At 55.3% G+C, this 24,082-nt stretch overlaps 1 protein-coding gene across 1 annotated transcript in view; it reads right to left on the bottom strand.

The window, feature by feature from the left end:
• Positions 1-22,543, bottom strand: part of Dnmt3a (DNA methyltransferase 3 alpha) — a 95,406-nt gene extending 72,863 nt beyond the window's left edge. The window contains 1 exon segment of the mRNA XM_047522091.1: positions 22,447-22,543. The gene's annotated coding sequence lies outside the window, so the exon portion shown is untranslated.
• Positions 22,544-24,082: the final 1,539 nt, after the last annotated feature.

The following is a 24,082-nucleotide window of genomic DNA, read 5'->3' as shown; positions in this document are numbered from 1 at the left end:
AGGTACACAATGGAATAGTATTCGATCATAGAAAGAACAAAAGCCTGTCATTTGTAGCAACATGGGAGAACCTAGGGGACATTATGTTAAGTGATATAAGCCAGGCATGGGAAGACAAACACCACATTTTCATTTATATGTAAACGCTAAAAATGTAGCTTTCATAGAAGCAGAGTAGACAGTTGGGTGCCTGTAATCCCAACTACTTGGGAGGCTGAGGCAGGAGGATCACAATTTTGAGGCCAGCCTGGGCGACTTGGTGAGAAATTTTTCACATCTGAATAACAGGAGTTACGGAAAGAAAGAAGAGTGGGGAGAGAATTACCGATGAAATTATTGTAAAGAACTTCCCCAAACTGAGATGCGAGTTGCTCGACTGAAAAGCCTAACTGTCCAGAACACAGATGAACACAGCCCCACACCAAGGGCACCACTGCGAGATTTCAGAACACTGAGACAAAGAGAAGAGCACACCCGTCTCCAGAGAAGGAGGGGAAAGTGACAGAAAATGGGTCCGGAATTAGAACGGCCTCAGATTGCTCAACAGCAATCTTGAAAGCTAGACGATAAAGACCCCTCCCCTCAAAACTCTTAAAGATGAAACGAACCTTAATTCTCCAGTTAAATTATCCTGACAAATTATCTTTAAGTGCAAGTGGACATTTTTCAGACACGCCAGGTCTCATGCCCTTCTCTCTGGAAGCCCGGGGAGATGCCCTCTGAGCATCTCACCGCACAGGGGAGAAGGAAGGTCATCCCCAGAGGAAGGTGAAGAGGCTGCCTGGCAACCACCTGGCATGAACAGTAGATGGTGCCATTCCTACCCGAGCGAGGTGACCAGTCTGAGGCCTGTCAGGTGCTGCCACCTCCATGCCCTCTGCTGCGAAACCTGGCAAGCCACAGGGACAGCTCACAGCTTTACTCTGTGATCTGAACCCAGGAACAAAACAGGCTTGGATATTCACCCATCTCTGCCCTGAAATGTGCTCTGAATAAGGGGGCAAGCCAAGCAATAGACACCACGCCAGGAATCAGGGTCTCCAACCAGAAGGTGAAGGGGATCGCCAGGTGACCACAAAGGGAAGTCACAGAATGTCAGCTACAACGTGGCCTGTGCCCAGAGCAGCTGGCCAGAGTGAAAGAAAGCAGAAAACTCAAAAGCTAGAACTGAAGCATTTTCTTACCTGTGGAAAGCCAGACTGACGGCTCTTAGGTGTGGGAGGATTAGCAACAGGTACAAAGAAAACAAGGCAGGTGAACAAACAAGGTAATAATTAACTTCAGGGGGAAAAAAGCAACTCAATGATGGAAACCACTGGAGTAACCAGAAGCTCTGCTGTGAACAGTGGTTGTGCTAACGTGATAGTGAAAACACTGCACGGATCTAACCATGTATGTGCACGTGTGTGTGTGTACACACATGCATACATGTTGCATGTGCCCCCAAATCAGTGACTTAAAATGACAAAGTTGATTGTCTTGCAATCATTACTATCTTACAGCCATTCTCAGTGGTTCTCCTGGCTAGGTGAACGTCAGGGTGTTCTTTTCTGGAGGCTCTAGGAAGAACCCATTTTCCTGCCTTTCCCAGCTTCTACAGGCTGCCTCTGCTCTTTGACTTATGTATGGCCCCTTCCATCTCCAAAATCACTCTCCTTTCATGTCACTTGGCCTCTGCTTCTGTCACTTCTTTTCTGACTATCTTTCATTTCTTGCTTTATTTTTGGAACTGGGGATTGAACCCAGGGGCAACTACCCACTGAACCACATCCCCAGTCCTTTTTGAGTTTTAATCTTGAGACAGGGTCTTGTTAAGTTGCTGAGGCTGGTTTTGACCTTGCGATCCTCCTGCCTCAGCATTCAGAGTCATGGGATTACAAGTTAGACCATCATGCCTGGCTTCTTCATGTTTCATTTCTAAGGACTCTTCTGGCTCCACTGAGTCACCCACATAATCCAGGATAACCTCCCCACCTTGAGGACCTTAATTTAATCACATCTGCATGGCCATGTAATGTAACATATTCACAGGTTCCGGGAATCAGGATGTGGCCATTTTTGAGGGGCTCTTATTCTGCCTATTACATGCATACACATATACACATTAACACATGCATACACTTTTTTGAGAGAATATTGGAATGATACCACAGAAACTATTTAGGAGGATGGCTGGAGAGGAGAAAGTTTGTCTATGTCAGAGAATCTACTAAATAGGAAGTCAAAGGAAAATGTCTACATAGATTAATTGAAAATGTGCACACAACTCAGAAACAGGAGATGTAGCCAGGCCACCACTTATGAAAGTGGCTACTCCAGCTACTCTGGAGGCTGAGGCAGGAAAATCACAAGTTCAAGGCCAGCTGTGGCAACTTAGTGAGACCAGGTCTCAAAATAAGAAGGGGTAGGAATGGAGCTCAGTGGGAGAGTGCCCTGTGCTCAGTCCCCGACATGAAGGAAGAGTGGACAGAGATAAAGAAAGGCAAAGAAATACGAGGTGGGACACTGCTAGAAGAAAGAGCTAACAGGACTAGGGTGGCCGCCTCCGAGAAGCAGAGAGGCAGGCATTTTGTTAGGGATGCAAGTGCCATTGGACTCCTCAGACTGTGCTCACGTGCTGCTGTAAATAAAAACTAATTTTTAGAAAGAGGGACTGGGGACGGGAAAGGGCTTCACCCCATCGCAGCCATTGGTGGCTTTTGCCTCCACTTCCTCCTCTGTGAATCCGAAAGTGGCCACGGCCATCACCCCTCCGTTGCTCTGTGAAACCGTCACATCCCACAGAGGCAGCATCACCAGCTCCCCAGCCCACGCAGAGTTCCATCACCAGCTGCAAAAGTGGCACCTCCCTCCGCCCCCACCCCGCCCCCTCATGAAATATGCAAGCCTCCGATGACGTCACTTCCCAGGGCGCCGCCTCCTTTCCGCTCCTCCCAAACTCTGAGTGAGGGGGGCGCCGTTCCACCCACACCCGGGCTCCCTTACCAGCCAAGGACCCGCCACTCAGACCCCCCACCCAGAACCCCCACCCACTACGCCGGCCCGGGGACCATCCCATTGGCTGATCGGCACCTTCCCACTGTCCCCAAGGCCACCCACCTCCCTCACCTACCCCAGCTTCCTTAGCACCCCAGGCCTCAGCTCCCCCGTCATTCAACCAGCTCCATCTAGGTTTCCCCTCATAGCCCCCTTGGGCAAGGGCCCTCATGCCATGACCCCCGTCCATGGTCAAATCCATCAGGGCCCACAGGCCAAAATCTCTGCTCCACTAAAACAGTCCCAAAGGCTCGCCCTAGGCCTGCTCCCCATCTCCAGGCCTCTATGGGAAGGCAGGTGGGGACACTCTGGGGGCCTGGCTGTGCCCGGCTGAGCCCACCCACCCCCTCGCAGAGTGGGAGTCAGACAGGCACAGCCAATCCGAGGCCTCCTGAACTTCTTTACTGATGCTGCCGAGGGATGCTAATGGGGCAGCACGTGAGTCAGGGGCTACCCGCAGATGCTCTGTGGCCACATGGGCAAGCTGGGCTGAGAACAAAGAGTGAAGAGGTGAAGACAGGGATCAAAGGTGGCAGGGTAGCGGGCACCACACGGGTTGTAACGTGGCATCAGATCCTGAGCTCCAGGGTGCCCCACAGCTCACACTGGGTGGTGAGCCAGCCACTGATTCCCAGGGACACAGGCCTGACTCGGGGCTAACCTTGACCTCTGGAGTGTCAGTGTTCTCAGCTGTATAGGGGGGACAACAGCATACCTCAGGGCTGTGGCGAGGGCCAGCATGGAAGGCACTTGGGAGAGCTTTAGAGAGTGCCTGGCACCGAGAAAGTGCCCCATAAAGCTTAACAATTATTAGTGCCTGACTCACCCACCCACCCACAGATTCCTCTTTTCTTGCAATCCCTGGAGTGCCTGTAAGTGGACGTCACCCAGGCTGCAGCTCGTGCTCACTACCCTGGTCGTGCCAGGTGTGAGCCGTGCTCTGCAACGTCAAAAGCTCACTGACGCCTCCTCGATGCCCTTTGCAGTGGGTACTATTTTTAGCCCCATTTCCCAGATGAGAAAAATGAGGTACAGAAAGGTTAACAAAAACTGTCCCGGGTCACAGTAGGAGGTACAGCCAAACAGATCCAGGTCTGTGCTGTTCAGAAGCCAGTTCTCCACTCCATCACCATCCCTGGTGACTGCCACGTGACTGCTGGGTGTATTAGCTGTGGGCACAGTCAGAACAGTTTGCAGTTAGCCCCCTTCCTGGTTAGGATGATGTGCACTGGGGCAGGGAAGCAGGAGGTGGCCTCTGCAACCTCTAATCACAGCAGCCAATGACCTGCCCCAATGAAGGAGTTATTTGTTCATTTATTCATTCGGCTATTTACTGAACACCTACCACCTGTCAGGCACAGAGCTCCAGGACACGCACTGTCCCATTCGATCCTCGTAGCAACCCTGTGGAGCCCATGCAGTATGTCCCATCGTTATTCCCATTTTATAGAAAAGGAAACTGAGAGGTTTATATCCTCTCCAAGGCAGCACAGCTAGAGCACCTAGGGCAGGATTATGAATCCAGGTCCATCTAACCCCAGAGCCCTCCCATACACAGGGGCCCTCAGATGAGCAGGTTAGGCACAGACCCCAGAGCCACTCCCACAGTCAATGATCGCTGCCCCTGGGGTGGCCCCAGCTCACAAATAACAGCCTTATGGCTGAATGTCCTACTGAGTGGGTAAGAGGTACGAACAAGTCCTGTGGGTGCTGGAAGGCAGGAGAGCATCTTGTGTCCCCTCCCCAGAGTGGCAACAGGTTCTGGGTCTGCTACAAGCTAGGGGCCAGCAGAAGGCTGACGGGGACCCCATGATCTTCTAGAGGGAGATGTCTATCTGCCAACGCCCCCGCCCTCCCAGCACAGTCTCTGTGTCACAAGTCAGACTGGGTAAGGAGGAGGGGCAAGGGGAGTCTCGGTGCCACTTCAGCATGAGATGACATCATCACCCCCTTGCTCTTTCAGAAATACCACTTGTATGCAACCCACCCACTGCCCACAGACCACCACCAGCCTGGTGACAGGCTAACAGTCCTGCCATCCTGTCTCGATTTTAGAGCCCATTAGTATGGCCTGGGAGTCACAGTAAGGTGACCCGTGGCTCTCACACACACCTGGAGGGCAGGTCACTGCCAGCACAGGTACAGGCAGCAGGCGCATTTACGACACCTGCACACCTGCGGCCCGGACAGCAGCCCTAGGGGCGGGCTGAGTCTGAGTCAGACTCTGCTCACGCTAATGGTTACCATGACACAGCCCCAAAAGTGTGTGTGTTGGGGGAGTTTATACCCAAAATAGATGCTGTCAAGGAGTTGGAATTGTTCTCAGGAGCCAAAATGAGCCACCAGAGATTTCCATAAAGGAGCCTCCATTGCCGAGCGAGGGTTGTACACAGAAGGAGCCATGTGCGCGGTGGCGGTCAGATGGGTTTCCACAGCCCAGGTGTCAGGGCTGGAAGTCCATGTGAGAAACCAGTCGTGTGGTCCCTGGCAGGCTCCGTGGTCATCATGAGCACCAATCTGACTGTATCCTCCCCGGGAGGTGGCCCAAGGGCCACACCTGTGTGCCTCTCTAGTGTAAAGAATGTCCCACACCTGCCAGCTCCAGGGCCTCTTCAGGAACTCTCCCCTTAGCCTCCTGGGTTGGCCCCTGCTCCCTACCTCATACTCGGAAACCCTGTGGGGACACTGACTGTCTTCATCCCCCTAAGGAAGAATGCTTCCACTAGTGAACCCCAAAATGGTTCCCTGGAAAGTAAGATATCATCCTGGTTTTTGTTTTTGGACTCCTTGGCCACTGAATCGACAGATCAAGGAGTTACTCCACGGCTGGGGGTGAGAAGTCGTATAGCTGATACTCAGTGAGGCCAAGGAAGGCTAGGTCGGAACCTAGGAGAGCCCCCCATGTGACTCTTGGAACTTCTGCGCCCCACAGTAGAGCTTCATGGAACACTACAATGACAGTAGCAGAACCAGGACCACTGATTAGATCCTTCAGGAACGAGGGTTTGGGTCACTCCATCGGGTTAACGCAGCATGTCTTGCTGAGACACTGGCTGAGGGCAGAGGAAATGCAGAATGGGTCACGGGAGAGGAAAGCAGAGGGCAAGTGTGGCCTTGTGAACACAGGAAGAAATGAGGACTGGGGATGCGCAGGTATTTATTTGCGTGTGTAGTTACCATTGTCTTCCTCTTTTTCCCTTCTTCCCATTGTTTTCTATACAAATTGTCAGTCATTAACTTTATAATTTAGTTTTAGGTAACAATAGTCAGGGCACTCTGAGTTTGAGCAGTTATCACTGTAGCCAGGACTTGGTGCACTAACTGTTGGGACTCTACGTGGGCAAAAGGATGAGAACGTCACAAGGATAACTATGTCTTGACAGCAGGTAGCTAGTCATTTTGTTGCTGCACAGGAATTCCCACGGGTGTGAAGGGTGCAAAGGGAAGCTCTGTAGCCAACTGGGCAGACCGTACCAGTTACCAACTCAGTCACCTTGGTGAAAACACAGGCGGGTCCTTTAAATATGTTTTTCCCCTTCCTGGCTGGCACGGCATTAACTTTGTCAGTGGAGGGCACTGCAGAGACATTGAAGGAGGAAGGAGGGTTCCTTCCCAGACCCAGTGTGCTCTCCTGGAGGGTTTCCACAACTCCTCCAGCAGCCAGATCCTGCAGCCTGGGTTCTTTCCAGCATTAGATTCTTGCAGGAGGTGAAGCTCCCAGCACTTGGTCTACTGTTGCAACTTCTCCAGCACCTGGTTCCCTGTCCAGTTTCTGCAGGAGCGCTCGGCCCCGGCGGAGCGGACAGCTTCTCCAACTCCTGACCCTAGCAATGCGTGCTAGCACAACTGGCAGCTCTACCCAGTGCTCCCCTGGGGGGCTTAGGAGCAGTGTGCCTCCTGTAAGATCTCTCCCCACGAACAACTTCCCCTGGGACCCAAAGGATGTATTTCCAGTAAGTCCCAGAGTGCAGATTTCTAGAAAGTTCCACCAACATGGCACCAATGACTTTTCTGCCATCCAGGGAGCCACAGCCATGCCCTCTCCATCCAGGTCTGAATCTCAGCCCTGGGGACCTCTTCCCCAGGCACTCTATGGCAACTGTAGGGGTAGGGGCTGTTCTTATATCTTCTATCTCTGTCATCTTTGGAGTTCTTGGCACCAGCCAATCCCTCATTATTCCAGTGCCCTGGTATAGCTGATCATTCTTTAAACTTTCCTTGTTCAAAACACCATGTGGTTTTTGTCTCCTGCGTGGGCCCTCACTGATAGAGTCACCCCCGGCCTCTGAGGGTTTTTTTTCCTCCTTGTGGGCCCTGAGCTCAATTCAACAGCCCTGGCAGCTAATGACTCCCCACTTCAAGCACCAATCAGATATCCAGTGCCATTGCTGTGCCAGGCCCAGGGTGGACAAGGGACCCCCTACTTCTGGAAGTTCACAAGCCGGTGGATTCTCTGGTATTCTGTCCCACCGTGCTTCCACTGGGCTCCACGCTCCTGGTTTCCCTGACCTCAGACTCTGCAGCTGTGTCGGGGCTAGCACGGAGTCTTGCTTCCACAGCTGCTCAGGGGTACCACCTGCCCTCAGCTTTTCTCTAGCTCCCCTCCTCTAACACACCCAGGCTTTCAGGAGCTCTTCCTGCAGGGGCTCCCTCGTTCTTTACTTTCTGTGTACCTCCACCTGGATGACTGGTAGTCACTCAAACCCTGCCCTTCCAGACCCGGATACCTCCTCTTCCCCGCAAAGCTTACTCTGGTTTCTAGCTTCTCTGTGTGAAGTGGCACTCAGCTGCCCAAACCCCAACCATGGAGGGAGCTCAGGTCCCACCTTCCACCTTCAGTCCCACTCCCAGGCACCTGATCCCCAAGCTTCTCTTATCCCCTCAATCCCTCTAGCCCTTGTACCAGGGCTACAGTAACTCTGGCCTTGTTCTGCAGCAGGCCTCCCTCCTCCTGCCTCCCTCCTGCTCCCTCCTTCCTCCTCTGGTGTCTCCACCTCCATCCCAGCCTTTCAGCACAGACAGTTCACGTGCAGCTTCCTCAACCAAACACCTGATCCCTGATGAGAAGTTTCTAAAATTGACTGCAGCAATGGCCACACAACTCTGTGAGTGTACTGAAACCATCCAATTGTACGCATACATGGGCAAGTTGTATGGAATGTTCTTATAGCTTCTATTTCCATATTCTTTGGAGTTCTTGGCACTGGCCAATCCCTCATTATTCCAATCCCCTGGTATAGTTTGATCATTCTTTATATTAAATTTTCCTTGTTCCAAACTCCATGTAGTTTTTTAAGAAATTTTTTTAGTTGTAGATGGACACAACACCTTTATTTTATTTATTTTTATTTGGTGCTGAGGATCAAACCCAGTGCCTCACACGTGTGAGGCAAGCACTTTACCACTGAGCCACAACCCAGCCCCATGTGGTTTTTGTCTCCTGGATGGGCTCTCACTGATAGTGAATAATATCTTTTTCTTCTTTGTAGCACTAGGGATTTAACCCAGAGGTGTTCTGCCTCTGAGCTACATCCCCAGCCCTGCTTTTTATTTTATTTTGAGATCTCACTAAATTGTTAAGGCTGACCTCGAACTTGTGATCCTCCTGTCTTAGGCTCCTGAGTCACTGGGATTACAGGTGTGCACCACCATGCCCAGCTTGAATTACATATTAATAAAGTTGATACATATCTCTAGCTCTCTACCTCTATTTGAACTCTGTGATGCCAATATTTTCCACACATGGTAATATCTAAACTCTGGTCTGGTCTTACACCAATGGCTGGCTATGGAGGGGCCTTGGCCTCCACCTCTGGCCTCACCCTCCACCTCTCCCAGCACCCCCATCATTCCAGGTCCAGTATCCCCTGTTGCACACCGTATCCATTCGCACCACTCTCTCCTCCAAATGGGGGCTCCTCCCAGAGTCCCCCAGCTCCTCTCTCCCTGACCCTCAGTCTGACATCTCTCCTTCCTCCATTTGCCCCCTTCTCCTTGCCAACCAACCCGGGGGTCTTTAATCAGTTTCTGTGGGTAGTCACTCCATATGTCACGTGTATGTGGATGCATCTGTTTTCCCAAATAGATGAGGTCAGGATTCATGGCTTGCACTTTCCTGGTGCCTTCTCCTGACCCCACAGCCCATAGTTGGGGCTGCTCCTGCCCCCCCATTCCGTGTGACCCTTGAGGCAGAGAGGACTGTGTGAAGTCACTCCCAGGCAGCTGCAACATCCCCAGCACAGTGCTGCGGTGCCTAGAGTGACCCCCCACAATCCCCATTCTAGGGGTCACTTGGCAGGGCCCCCAAGGCATTGCACCAACAGAAAGACCATTTGCAGGAGCCCCAAGGTTCCTATCCACTGTCCCCAGGCCAGAACTGACACTTGCTAAGGGGGGTGCAGGTCCTCCTCTCCCTGGATGCAAAGATGAAGGGGGTCATGAGGGTTCCAGGCACTGGGGGTGCCAGAGATCCTCAGAAAACAGAGGGGCGGGTGAGTCCCTTCTTGCCTGTGACCACCCTCTCCTGCAGTGCCTGCGGACACATTCCCCCACCTGACTTTGTTATCATTTTCCTAGACTAAGCGATACCCTCCATCACCCAGTTGACGGACTACAAGGTCAAAACTAGAAGGTCCCCCAAGGGTCTTTAGGGACTGGAAGCTGCTGATGGGGCTCAGCCCCTTCCCACCCACTAAGGCAAGGTAGAACTGCTGCTCGCAGAACTACCCACCGGACCCTGGGCTGCTTTCCCCTCACCTTCCATCTCCAACCCAGCCACTGGGGAGGCGGGTCAAGGCAAGGAGGAGGAGCTCCAGGATCCTGGGCGGCACATGCCACCGCAGCTCACCCACCCTTCCACCCTCAGGTGGCTCAGCCACACTCCACCTCAGGCTCTGGCTCTGTCACTCAGAGGTGTGGACCTCAGTTTCTCAATCTGTAAAACTGGCACAGTGCCTGGCACATGGTAGGCACTCAGTAAATGTTCATTCAAGATATCACATGGCTCAGGATGAAAGGCCAGTATGGTTCTCAGGAAACGCAGACTCTGGCTTAAGACTCCATCCAAGGGTACTGGCATGAGCCCCTAGAATAGAGCGATGACTTTCCCACCCACAGCAATGACTTTCCACCTGGCACTGTGGCCACACAGACTCACACACACATACACAGATGCACATGCACAGATGCACACAAACACCCAGCCATAAACACACAGACACAGATGCACACAGAGACAGACACAGATACAAACACAGACACAGATGAGCACGCAGACACACAGAAACAGACACATGAGCACCAGCACATGTGCGCCCAGAGAGAGACACACCACACATGCAGACACACGCAGATGCACGTGCACACGCTGAGACCGCCCCTCGAGTTGCAGGCCTAGGGGCACCTGGAGCAGGGGGCTGGTGGCCACCCCCACACAGGCACGTGCTTGTACATTTCACCTACTGTACGGGCCAAAGAGGCATTTGGAAACCAGCTTGGAACCTCATAACCATTCATAACATTGTTCTGAGAGAAAATACAAAACATTGCCCTATAAACAAACATTTGCAATAGAATTCCTCCAAAAGCTGGGAATTGCCTGTACCAGAAAACTAACAGAGCAAGAAGAGAAAAACCACATAAACTTGGTTTGCCTCTGCAAAATTAATACCAATTACAAAAACATTTATGTGAACTGCTTACCATTTACACCTAATTACCATGCAGCACAATTATGCATATCATTAAGGGTATGCCAGATTAATTATGCTGTACATTTTATTTGATTACAGCACCACACCCTGGGTTCATATAGGCCCAGCTTCCGGAGGGGCAGGCTAAGGCCTGGGTCCTCTCTGTTCAATCCAGAGGAACATGGGCTCCACACTCAAATAAGCAGCAGACCCCATGAGGTCCCAGCCCTGACCAGAGACAGCCCGATGATTGCCAGGCCTCCTGGCCAACATCGCCAGCACAAGAGCCCCTGCTGAAAAGCCACCCCCACTCCAGACCCAGAGGCTCTGGAATGCAGGGATGCTTCAAAGATCTCCCCCACCGGCATGGCTGCAGATCACAGGAAAACAACTCAGTCAAAGAGCCACCATGTGTGTCCCTCACAGAGGATTCTGGCTCCACCATCTCCCGAGATCTGGCTCTGCAAGCAGGACAGCCCATCCCAGGTCCAGGCCAAGTCACCCCCAATCTCACCTCCCCGACCCCACCAGGCCTCTCCCCCCCCCCCCCCCCCCCCCCGCACAATCGCACAACGAGCCAGCTGCAGAAGCAGGTCCCAGCTGTGATCCCACCGAATCGTCTGACTATCCTCCCTGGCTTCCACCAACACTCTGCTCTCCACACAGCCCTGGGCAGCTCAGCACAGACCCTCCCTCCCAGTTACTAAAAAGAAAAAGGAACTGACCCCCATTCCCATTCTCAGCAGAAGCTCCTCACACACTCCAGAGTAGCTCAGGTTGAAGGAAAAGAACTGGGAATCAGAGAGTCACTGGGACCTGACAAAGGGAACTCTGCAGGAACAGTTAGCTCAAAACTGACGATGGGACAGAAGGGAACAGGCCTCTTGGGAGGCAAAGCACCAGAGGAAACTCAGCTAGAAAGAAGGGGGGGAGTACGCATCGCCTCTGTGCCAAACAGGGAACGTACATGGCAGAATTTTAATCTAACACCTGCGAGGCCAACTGGATAAGGATTCTTTTAAAAGATGAGTGAAATAAAATATCCAGGTTTAGCACAAGATGCAATGTTCAAGGCAAACAAACAAACATACAAGTCTGTGAGGTTATGTCCACTCCACAGACAGCAACACCAAGGCCAACAGAGGTTAAGTGATCTGCCCAAGGATACATGGCTGGCAGGTGGCACAGGGAAGGTGGAACCACCACCTGACCAGACCAAGATTGATGGCACCAGCGTGATGCCACACTGGCCCTGGCCTCTGCCTGGCTTCCGTGCTGCTGACGTGGCTCAGGTCATTTTTCTAGAAAGTCTTTGGAAACAGCCTTCAGATTATACTACAAGTGACACACAAAAGACTCATTTCTATTTGAGAGAAACAGTTTTTGCATCTTCTCTGTTTGCTTAGCAAAAATGCTGCCCCCAGCTTGTCCCCTCCTATCTTGGCTCACCTACCTCTAAATGGAGACTGGCTGGAAGGCCTGCCGCTCTACCTCAGTTTCTACAGATGATTCTCAAAGGGTGGTGGGACTCACCCAGATCGCGCAGCCAGCGAGAGGAGCGAAAGGGTCTAGGCCTTGCTGCTTATCTTTTGGGGGAACCACAGAGAAGCCGAAGCCCCAGCACAGGTCCCCATCATCAGCATCCCTGATCCTGGTCAAGTCGCTGCCTCCTTCAAGCGTCTGCAGGGCTGCCTACCAGTGACGGAACCAAATGCCCCTTTCTCATCCATCCCACTGGACGCCCCCTCCAGGCCTGTGATTCAGGCGCTCGCCTCCTCCTGCAAGCTTGAAGACATCCAGGCTTCTCTGAGGAAATCCCACCCACCTTCCAGCCCTGACTCCAATTCTGCTTCCCTGGGAAGCACCCCACCTCTCTCCCACGCATATGCTGAGCTGCCCCACTCCCTTCAACGCGCAGCCCTTCCTGACTCTGCTTCCTGAGCGTCCCTCAAAGCGTGCCCTCCTCTAAGCCCCTGCTACTGCCCCCTGCTTTCCTGGGCTCCCAGTCACCAATCTTACCTCTCCCATTTCTCCACCTTGGGGTCCCAGAATGATCTTTCTCACATATACAAATATGAGGCTCCAGGGGGCCCACAGCCTCCACAGCCTCCACAGCCTGGCCCGGCCCAGTCCTCCGGCTTTCTATCCCAGCATTCCCTACACTCCAGCCACATGGGGCCAGAACATGCCCCTGACCAACTAACTCATTGCTCCCTGCCCATCAATTCAGCTCAAGTGTCACATCGTTCAGAAAGCTCTTCTGGACCGTCCCTTCCCTCTGAGTCCCAGTGATGCCAAGGTGCCACTGCCAGGGCTCCTCCAGCCACCCACACTGACCAGCCCTCACCACACTGCTCCCTAGGCTGCTGGCTCCTTGGTCTCTCCTCTGTGCAGCCAGTGCCTGGTACCCAGAGGTCTTCATAAATGAACGGATGGACACTGTCGCGGTCTGAAGCAAGGGGCTTCTGGGGAAAAAGCTTGAGAGCTGTCAGGCCTGCCACTTTGGGGCCCAGCTCTCAGACGCTAGGCCACTGGGAGGGTGTTGACAGAAGAACACTCAGAGGCAACTGCCCAGCCCCAGTGGGCTCTCCAGCTGAGCTTTCAGTACCAGGCAGGGCCCTCAGGCCACCACCAGTCAGGCTGGGAAGCACAGGCTGTGAGCGCATGTCAACAAGCTGCGCATTGTTACCGGTAATAAAACCATTAGGAGCCATTGCCGAGCGCCAGCTGCCAGGCCGCTGTGGTCTAGACCCTCCCATGCCTCCGGGCCGTGGCACAGCCAGCCCTGCCAGCAGACCCAGAACCCAGAGCAGAGGCCACTGCCTGTTTGGCCCTAAGGAGACCAGGGGACAGGGAGGGACAGAGGGCCAGGGCTTGGGGACACTACATGGGCAGGAGTCTCTATATAGTCAAATCCTGGCTTTGTGGAGAAAGAAATGGAAGCCAGAAAGGTCAAACTCCCTGTCGGCACTGGGAAAAGCCACCTGGGTCAGACAAAAAAAGCTGGTGGGCAGAGACACCTTTCTCTGTCCCTGCCACTGCCCTCCCACCAGCCCAGAGTCCACTGTGGGCTTGGGGATCATTCTCAACATAACTCTCTCTTCCCTTCACCTAAGGGTGATGAGGAAGACAGGTCACTTTTGTAAGGTCTTACAGTGCGACAGGGCCTCCACGGGGGTTGTCCTCACCCTTTGCCACCCAGGACTACCCCTACTTAAAGAAAAGGGGTGCATAACTCCTTGGCAGCTTACATTTGGGCTGTTTCCATAAGTGTTTGCATTTCGTTCAGGCAACTCCAGTCACATGAGGACACCACTGTCCCAGAGCTACAGATGAAAACCCTGCGTCCCACAGCTGTTCAGGGCTCCAGCAACTGAGCCCTAGTACAACATGATAATCCCCTGGTAGGGGAGGTCTGTCCCGTTACCCAGTTCCTTTTTTGCCCTGCACATCTGTGCCTACCAGCCTGGAACGAAGGGACTGTTCTGCACAGGGATCAGCTCTGCTTGCCTCCATGCTGGGATTCGTTCATTTCTCTTCCTGCCTCCTTCCAGAGGAGGCTGGCAAAGACCCTCTCTCGTGCTCTGTTTAGCACAGGTAGCTTCAGAGAGGAAGGGAGCTTTAAGAGATGCCCCTGGCTGGGGAGGAGAGAAGACTGTAGAAGGGGAAGTGGTGCCCTCTCCATGCCTGGGTTGGGCCACCTGTGCTGCACCCCTGGGCTAGACCACAGTTGTTTCTCCAGCTCCTGGAGAACATCTGGGCCACGGCAGTGCACCAGACTGATGTCTTTCGGGAAGATTCTCAATGATGTTTCTCACCCCGGGTAGGAAGAGAGTTTCAAGTCACCATCCTAGAAAGCTAACTTTGTCCACTGTCCCTGGGGAACAAGGTTCAGGCAGCTGCCTATTTTCTCCTCTTAGCCCCTTCCAGCCCAAGTCTTTACCCTGAAAACTCTCTAGAAAAGACCCTCCCTACAAAGCTTTAGTTTCCTCCAGTAATCTTGACTTCTAAGTTGATTTTTTTATAAAAAAGCAATTCTGTTCTCCCCGTTAGGGTGACTTCAATTTTTTTTCATATTATTCATAAACTTTCTATACGTGTGACTTTCCCTTGATATCTGATCACTCTCAATAGCTTGTGAAGTTTCTCATTCCTACCCTTGGTATCCAGTCACCCAGGCTGCCTTTAGCAAGAATCCTACTGTTTCTTTGCCAGAATCCTCATCTTATCCTGACCTCTATCCCTGCTCCTGGCTAAGAATCCACACTGGTCCAGGCATTAGAACGGAGCCCAGTTCTACACTGTGGACTCTCTCCCCTGCTGCCAAAGTTCCAGAATAAAATCTGTTTTTACCACTTTTTTTTTTTAAGGTATCGTTTTATTTTTGGTTGTTGTCATTAAGAAACAAACACATGTTCATTTACATTTTTTCAAGGAATACAAAAACGTATAAAGTAAGAAGGCAAAATCCTTACTGACAGATTGGGTGTATATTCTTCCAGGACAACTTTTTTACATATGCACTAGCCCATGCATAAATGCGAATATTTGTATTTATTTTAAAGGAGTTTTATAAAAATGAGAATATACTGTGCACACTGCCTTCTGGGTAAGCCAATACCAATTCATGGGCATTTAACAAGTCGGAATAGACACCCTTACTACCTCATTTCAAAGGTTCTGGAAGATCTATCTAGACTCTCCTTTATCCATACATTTATCTACCCTTAAAGAATCTATAAAATTCACCACACAAGACCATCCCTTCAAGAAGTGTCTCCCCCAAGATTCTGCTTGTGGGCTGTTGGAGGATTCCCTGGCCTGACACAAGTGGGGGCACACTCGCCTATGCCTCCCAAGATCCTCTGGGGAACTGAAGGGAGGCACAGTCCAGGGCCTTGCAGACATTCACTACGACACAGTTCGTGTCCTGCCGATAGCTCAGTCAACCACGAGTCTAACCCCTCAATCCCATAATCCTCACTCTAAGCATCTTTTTTAACACTTTCAAGTAAGGGTCACTGGAACCCTGTGATCTAGCTGATTAGGTCTGGAGCATTTTCTGTACTGACCCCCCAACTAATCACAAGAACACTGATCTAAGATTCAGGAGACCCGAGACCCAGCTTCCCAGTTGCTGGCTATAAGAGACGATCCTCCGACAGTCCCCTCCGTGCACCCAGATGGGGCAGCTAACAACAGGCTGAGAATTAAATATGACCTTGACATTTGAAACAGAAACAGAGAAGCAGGATCAATACAGATGACCGCAGGAAAGAGAAAATAGGAACCTGGTCATATATCTAAATAAGGTCAGGAAGGCTTAGGGGTCAGAGAGGACCACAGCAGAACAGGAGGGGCCCATGCAGAGCCACCTCTGCTGCTACAAAATTAATCCACTCTCCACCAGGGCCTGGCTAGAAACCCCCAGGCGTCCATGCCTCCTCCCCCACCACTGTCCTCCAGACAGGCGGCAGCCACAGATGTGATCAGCAAGGGAGATGTGGCCCAGCCGGACAGAGGGCCCTGTCCATGGGCTGTCCTCACCAAAGGCTGCTAGGCACGTGCACCCACACCTGGGGGTGCTGGCTCCCTGCCCAGGCCCCTCCCCTCTGAGTCGGCAGCCAGCTCTTCACAGTGTGAGGGAGGAAGAAGAGGGCAAGGGGAGTCAGCCTGTAGAGGCAGGAATCTGCCACTCCAATCCCATTTCTCTCCTGGCCCTTCGTAGGAATGTTCTGGACGCTGGGGTGTCTAGACCTGGAGAGTGATCGGTGTGGGACGTGAAAACTTCTGAAAGACCAGAGAAGGGACCCTTCTGCCCCCACCCGCACTGTGATTGCCATGGCAGGCATGAAAACTAGCCCCTACCTTGGCTTTCTGTGGCCACGACCCCCTGGGGCTGTGCACTTTGAATCTGCTCAGCTCCTCTCAAGTCTGAACTCTTGGGCTCTAGTCTATGGAATATAAAGAATCAATATCCTACTCCCAGAGAGCAGCTCAGTCACCCCTTCGGCTACCCTCTTCTGTCCTGCCTTTTCTCCACTCACCCCCAACCCCAGACAGGCTGTTGGGAGTGATGCTCTGGGGCCACACAGGCTTATGAGTCCCAGGAACCTTCTCTCCAAACCTCTTCAGGGCCTCAATCTGACCTCCAGCATACCCACAGTCCCTACACTGTGGCTGCTCCAGATGACACCCTTCCCCTGACCCTTCGGAACTCAGAGGCCCCTCTGAAGTGCCCCCTCCTCCAAGGAGCCTTCCTTGACCCCCTTGGTTATGACCTCTCTCTCCTTTGAGCACTTCATTTCTAAGATGCTCACGCTGCAGTGTTAATTAGTTGGGTACATATTCAGTTCAGTGTCCCCTCAAAGCCAGCACAGGGCTTATTCACAGGAAATGCTCAGCAAATCTTGGACAAAAGGAAACAAATGTGGGGGGAATAGTATTGAATTCAAGACAGACTAAGTGGGGCTGGGGTTGGGGCTCAGCGGCAGAGCACTCACTTAGCACATGTGAGGCCCTGGGTTCAATCCTCAGCACCACATTAAAATAAAATAAAGGTATTGTGTCCATCTATAACATATATATATATATATATATATGCATATATATATATATATATATATATTTTTTTTTTTTTTTTTTTAAAGAATAAGAAGCTGAAACAAGTGTCAGGTCGTTAGATTCGGAACAGGTGGCTAAGTGGCACTGGGGAGGCTCCCATCCCCCAAGGCTTTCAGTCAGGATCAGTATTTGGCACAACTGACCCAAGACTTCGCAAAAGAGGCAGGAGGGTGGACAGGACTTCTGAGCACCTTCCCACAGTGTCAGCCCTGTCTGCTGCCCAAAGGAGGAAAGTGCTCATAACCTGCTCCATGTTACAGGCGAGGCCAAGAGAAACCGGTTGCCCGAGGCCTTGCAGCTGGAAAGTTCAGCTCCTTCTGACTCCAGGGCCCTCACTTGACATTGCCTTGAAACCAGCTCATGTGGAAGCAAGTCCTGTCTGTCCACACACAGCCACACACCACACAAACACAGATACGCAGACACGTGCACACAACCCCGTCTTGCCCTCACTTAACCAAGTGGAGGCAGCTTGGACACAAATACAAATCTCAGGTTGATACTGATCTGAGATCTGGTAGTCTTTAGGGGCAACATACTGTAGTCAAAAAGACAAATAACAGACAAAAAGCCCTCGGAGTTCAAGTGGAAAGGAATCTGGCACCCTCTGTTTACTATTAAAGCCCACTCGGGAGCAGCAAAGTCCCAGCAGAAACCCAGTCTCAACAGGCAAGCCAAAGGCCTCTAACACCTACTAGATACCAAAATGGAAGTGGAAGCGATTCCCAAGGCCCGTGCCCTGCCCCTAGCTGCTAGAAGCTGGAGACACACTCCACTATCAGCAGTACATGCAGGGTGGAGGGGACCTCAGGCCAGCAAGCTGGAGGCCACAGAAGTGTTAGGCAGAAACATGTGACAGAACATAAGCAGCCCTTCTGCCTCAGGTTCTGGGTAGCACTGCCAACTGGGGGAAGAACTGGGCCCGACCCTCCCCACGCAGCCCCCAACCCAAGTCTGAGCGCTCTCAGGGCTCACAGTGCTATCAACCCCAAATTTGCCTGGAATCTTTATGGTAACAGCTCAGGCCCAAGGGTGGAGAAACAAGATCCACTTTCAATCTACCCATTAGAGACAGCAAGGCTGCTCTCAGACTCCCTTCTATCTGGTTCCCCGCGCAGGAGCCTCTAAAGGAGTGTGGGAAAGAGCTGAGGACTCTCGAGGAACTAAGGAACTGGCCTGTAAGTGGTGATGCCACCGGACACACAGACAGCAACAGGAGGCAAATAAACCTGCCTCCTGGGAGAGGGCAGGGACTTCAAGTAAGCTTCCCTGTCACTTGGCAGAACACCCTGGGAGGCCACGCTAAATGTCCAACAGAGGACTCAGATCCACCAGGCAAGAGGCCTTTTCAAACTGATAGGGGAGCTGGACCCGCGGTGGCAGCCCAGGACACAGCTGTGGCTGGGGCAGCCTTGGTCACCCAGAATGCAAGCCGTATGTCACTTCTTCCTGCTCAGGGACCCTGGACGAGGATCTCATGGCTCAGCCTGTCTTCCTGGCTGGTTTTAAGAGGACCAATGGCTGAGAGGTATGAAAGTGATAGTAAAATATCCATAGGGGACTGAGGAGCTTACGTGGAAATCTGTGTGTGGATGGTGTCTGAGGCTTCCTTCCTTCCGAGTTCACTGTGAGCTCCTCAGTCCCCTATGGACACACACATAGGAGGCCTTAACGACAGCGCAGAGTCAGATGAGACAAACCTGTCTCCCTGCAGAACCTCACGCACCCCTCCTTCCCAAGGCCCACCTCCTGGGACGTCCCGCTCCCTCTCATACCTCCTCTCCAGGAAGTCTACCCTGACTGCATCTGTGGTGAAAAACAGACCACTCCACCCCCATTCTGGGTCTGAAATTCCACCGCCAAAATCGGAGCCATAGAATTTCAAAGTTGGAATGGACCTCCAAGCTCCAGTCCAACCCCCACCCCACAGAGGAATCCTGTCCGCAGACACCCTGACAGATGGCCACTGGCGGCCTCCCCTAAGCTCCTCCAGTACTGGGAGGGCCGCCTCTGCACTGGGGACGGGTCATTCCCCGAGACTAGAAGGAATTCACCCTCCCTGAGGTCAGGCTCTCACTGAAGGCACTGGAGCCTCCGTGGGGTAAGAAGGAAAGCCCTGGGCAGCTGCACATCTGAAGAGGACTGAACACAAGCACCAAGGTGCAGGCGAAGAGGCTGGAAGGAACTCCAGGGCCCAGAGCAGAAGGTGGCCGGACGAGGGGAAGCAAGCAGGTGGCAGACTGGCCGCTTGGCTTGGCCTGGAGTCCTCCTGCACACCTACACATGCACACATTTGACAGAATTGCCTGTCAACGGTCCCACCAGTGGCTCAGTAGAGCCTAGAGAAGCAGACGGGGCCATCTTACCCCCAAACCCAGCAGGAATTCCAGCAACCTAACTCTCCAAAGGCAAGCGGCCCCTGCCAGCAGAGGGGATAGCCCAAAGGGGGTCTGCCTGACAGCTGGGCTCCCCAAATCCCACAGGCCAGTACTAACATCCCAGCAGCTCAAGGAGAATAGTTCCCTAGGCTGCAGCTGTCACATCTGCCTGGGAGGGAGGAGCACACTGGAGCAGCACCTGATCCCAGGATCCCTTCACAGCCTGCCCAGGAGGCGGTTCAGCCTCTGGCAGCCCAGAGTGAAACATGAAGACTGAACTGTCCCCAGGGATGCTGATGGCAGTCTCTGGGCAGGGCAGTGAGGGGCAAGCTGGGTCACAGGGCGGAGGGTGCTTCTCCCCAAAGTCTCCTGTCCCTGCTGGCTTGAAAGGAGACAGTTACGTGGTGGCTCCCGTCTCCAGCCCTTCCACTCCTGCCTGACGCAGGCCTGAGCTGCCCAACTGGGTGCAGAACGCCATCTTGGGTCAAGGTGCAGCCACAGGGGGCTACTCCTGGGAGCCTGGGAGAGCTCCTGGGAACCAGCGGGCCCCCTACTCCCACCGAGGGTGTCCGCACCTTGCACCTTGGCCTTGCAGCAGAAAGAGAAGGAAGGACGGAGGGGATTGTGAGAAGGGGGGAAACAGCACAGGGGGGGAGGGAAGGGAGAGGGTGCCCCCAACAAGGCAGGCTCCAGGAAAGCGAAACGCAGTTTGGCAGCCGGAGGGCCGCGGGCCCCAGCGTTGAGGGGCTGGGGGAGGCCGGGGGCGGGTCCTGGACGGGCGCCAGCTTAGACCGAGCCGAAGAGGAGGGAGGGAAGGGAGGGCAGGGCGGCCTGGGGAGCGGAGCCGGGGTGAGGGCGGGACACGGACCGCGGCCGCCTGCGGCTTGGAGCTCGGGGTCTCCCGGGGTGCGGGGACGTGGGGCCGAAGACCCCGATCCGCAGCCTCGGTGAGGCCTCGTCCTTCACTGTGCAGATGCGAAGCTTTCAAGGACACGTCTGCACCGGCCCGGCGGGGGTGCGTGTGCGTGAGTGTGTCCGCGTGCCTGTGAGTGTGTGTGTGGGGGCTGCTGCAGGGGGCGACCCCGGCGTCCCCACCCGCGCGGTTCCCAGCCCCGCTGCTCCCACCCCCGCGTTTTCCGGCCCCCGCGGCCGGCCCCGGGATCCTCGCCCGCCCCCGCCCCGCCCCCACACTGCGGCGCCGCCGCCACCGCCGCCCCGGCTCCCACGGCCCGCAGCGGGGGCAGGGAGGAGCCAGCCAGGACGCCCCCAACTCCGCGCTGCCCGGCGCTCGGCTGGAAGGTGCGCCCCCCAAATGGGCACTCTCCCCACCCTCGCTGCCCCTCCCAGATCCGCTGGAACCCCGCACCCCCAGCCACAGGTGGCCGGAGGAGGATCGCTGCGCAGCGCTCCCCGGTCCGGCCCCCGAATCACCCCCCGGCCCGCCCCCGGGGGCCTCCCGGGTCCCCCGCCCCGCCGGGCCGAGGAGGGCCGGGAGCCGGGGGGAGGGGCGGGGGGCCGGGTCGTGCCAGGCTGCCATTTTCTGCCGCCGCCGCGGAGCCTGCGCGGGGCCCGGCCCCCGCCCCCTCCCTTACTCCCCATGGGCCGCGGCGGGGGCCGATTATTCCGGGTCGGGGTCCGCGCCCTCCAGCGCCCCGGCCTCAGGCCCTAAGCAGGGCCCCGGGGCCGGACCAGAGCCCGGAAGGCGGGGGCGGCCGGGCCGGGGCCCCTGCGGCAGCGCAGAGCCGGGCACCGCCGCCGAGGCCCGCGGTGGAGAGGGCCCCCCGCATCATTGTATAGACTTGAACTTGAGCCCGGAGCCGGGCGGGGGCGGGGAGGGGGGTCCGCGCCGGGAGCGGGCAGGACGGGAGGGGGCGCCTGCCGAGCCCGCGGGGACATAAACAAACCCTCAAATCCCCCGCGCCGCCCCGGCCAGCCTGGCCCGCCGTCCCCGCCCGCAGCTCTGGCCCCTCCGGCGCCCGGCGCCGAGTTGCAGGGGTCCAGGAGCGTGCCCCGAGCCGGGCACTGCCCGCCGCCGTGTCCCTCGCCCGGCCTCCCTCTTTCCAGCCCGCCTCCGGGCCGACCTCCCGGGCCGCCACCAGCGGCGCTCATTACCGTGTGGCCGGTCGGGTCGGGCCGGCCCGGCTGCGCGCCCTGGTGCCGCGGCGCCGCGTCCCGGCTCGTCCTCTGCTCTCGCCGCCGCCGCCGCCCGCGCGCCCTCCTCCCTCCCGGCCCGCCTGCCTGCCTTGCTCGCTCGCTCGCTCCCTCCCTCCGCTCGCTGTCGCGCTCCCTCTCTCCGCCTCCTCCGCCGGGTCCCCCCCTCCCACCCCTTCTCTCCGCCTTCCTCCTTCCCTCCCTCCGGCCGCCCGCGGGCCCAGGCCTCCGCCCGCCACTCGCCCCCCGCGGCCGCGCTGGCCCGGGCCCCGGCGCTGCGGAGCCGGCCCGGGAGGCAGCGCCGGCTGGGGGGCCCCGGGGCGCCGCGGCGGGAGCGACCTGGGCGCGCGGCCGGTCCTAGCGCCCTCAGCCTGACTTCTGGCCTCTGCGGCCCCACCGGGGTCCCCGCACGCTGTGAGACTGAGAGCCAAACCCCGCAGCGCTTCGACCGTGCGCCCGGCCTGAGCACCCCGCCAATGCCGCGCTCGCGACCACTCAGGGCCCCTTGGGTAGGAGCTGATCCCGGGGCCTTGCTGCAGCCTCCCCCCCGCACAGCGCCCCGCTACCTGGCGCTGCTTCTGCGCTGGGTCCCCGCATCCAGCACTGGCCGCAGGGACAGCGGCCCCTCCTCTCCCCGGGCCGGTGTCAAGTGCCTCCCCCCGCAGCCCACTGAGCCCCCGGCGGCCTTCGCCCTGCAGTTCTCCCGACCTCCACCAGAGCCCACTGCACTCTGCCTGCCTCAGCACTGGGGCTGGGGACAGCAGCGCTGGCCCGTCCGAGCCGCAATCCCCAGCCAGGTGCCGCCGGAGTGGCGGCCAGCCGGTTCAACAGGGCCAAGGTCGGAGAGCCAGGCTCCTCCAGGCTTCCCCAGAGGCTCAAGCACCTCTCTCGGATGCGCTGCCTAGAAGAGAGTGAGCTCCCCCTACCTTGAGGTGTCGAAGTAGAGTTGGGTACCATCAGGTGGGCTCTGGAAGACTGAAAGATCTCGTGGGGTGGGAGGTTGAACTAAATGACGCTGAAAGGTCTCCCCGCTGTCAGATTCTGTGTATACCTATACTCCGCCCTCACCCCTTCACCGTGGGGGCTGTTCTCAACCCCATAGAGCTCTGCGAGCTCCAGGCTTTTGACTTGGGGCATCTGTCAAATTCCACCAGCACAGCCACCCTCTGCTCATCTCTCCTCCAAAAGTCACCTCTAGGACTTGGCGCTGGGCCCTCGGCTCCCCAGCTACCTTGCCTGACTTCTCCGTTCTGCCCGTCCCCCGCAAACAACCATCACCCACTGTGCACCTGCATTCCACCCAGCCCTTCATTTGTGTTCCAGTGTCCTGAGCTGCCTCCCAGACACTCACCATCCCACCTGCTGGGGCTACTGGAGATGGGTATCCAAGGCCCTCACTGCCAAAGCTGGCTTTTCCCTGTCCTCATGGAACACCCCCTCACCCACCAGCTTTGCCTCTTTTAGTGTTAAGGGAAAGAGCTAGTTTTGGAGATCACACAGCTGCTCTTTCACCTAAGAGAGCTTGTTTTCCTTCAGGAAGCCCTCCAGTGTTTCCTGGTCCTTCGGTCTCCACCTCCTTCCCCTCCCCCAGGCCTCAAGACCTAAGACCATTCCCCAGGCAATTGCCCTCTTTTCAGTGTCACCCCCACTCAAGTGGCCACTCCAGACTACTGATGCTAGGCCCTTCTACCCATGATCTCCACCAGGCCTGTTCTAGAGACTCGAAATGCTCTGTGAGGTCAGGATGCACATCTCTGACATCTGATGCGTAGTAGGGCTCAGTATCCCTTGGTTGAATGAATATGTGAACAGCAGGCTTCATGGCTTCTATATCAAGTTGGGCACCTACAATCTACATGGTGCTCCCAGCTTGGCTAAAGGGGAGAGCATTTTAGAAAAATGATTGGCATGCCTCTCTGTTGCCCCCAAAGAGCAGCAGCCACTTGGTGAGTGTTTAGCATGTGCCAGCCACCTGACGTGGCACTTGCCCCCAGTCATCACCACCCTGTCAGGTAGTTTGAATTGGCCTCGCTCTCCAGTGAAGGAATTGAGGCTGGGCTGCGGGTGTAGCTCAGTGGTAGAGCGCTTGTCTAGCTTGTCTAGGGCGCAAGCCCTAGGTTCATTATCCAGCACAGAGCGAAGAGCGAGAGAGAAAAATGGCAGAATCAGGATTCAAAGCCAGGTTCGTCTGACTCTGAAATC

This window comes from Sciurus carolinensis, chromosome 13 (genome assembly GCF_902686445.1).
Source record: "Sciurus carolinensis chromosome 13, mSciCar1.2, whole genome shotgun sequence".
Taxonomy (NCBI): domain Eukaryota; kingdom Metazoa; phylum Chordata; class Mammalia; order Rodentia; family Sciuridae; genus Sciurus; species Sciurus carolinensis.
The sequence above is the reverse complement of the archived record's forward strand: the minus strand, read 5'-3'. Positions and strand labels throughout refer to the sequence as shown.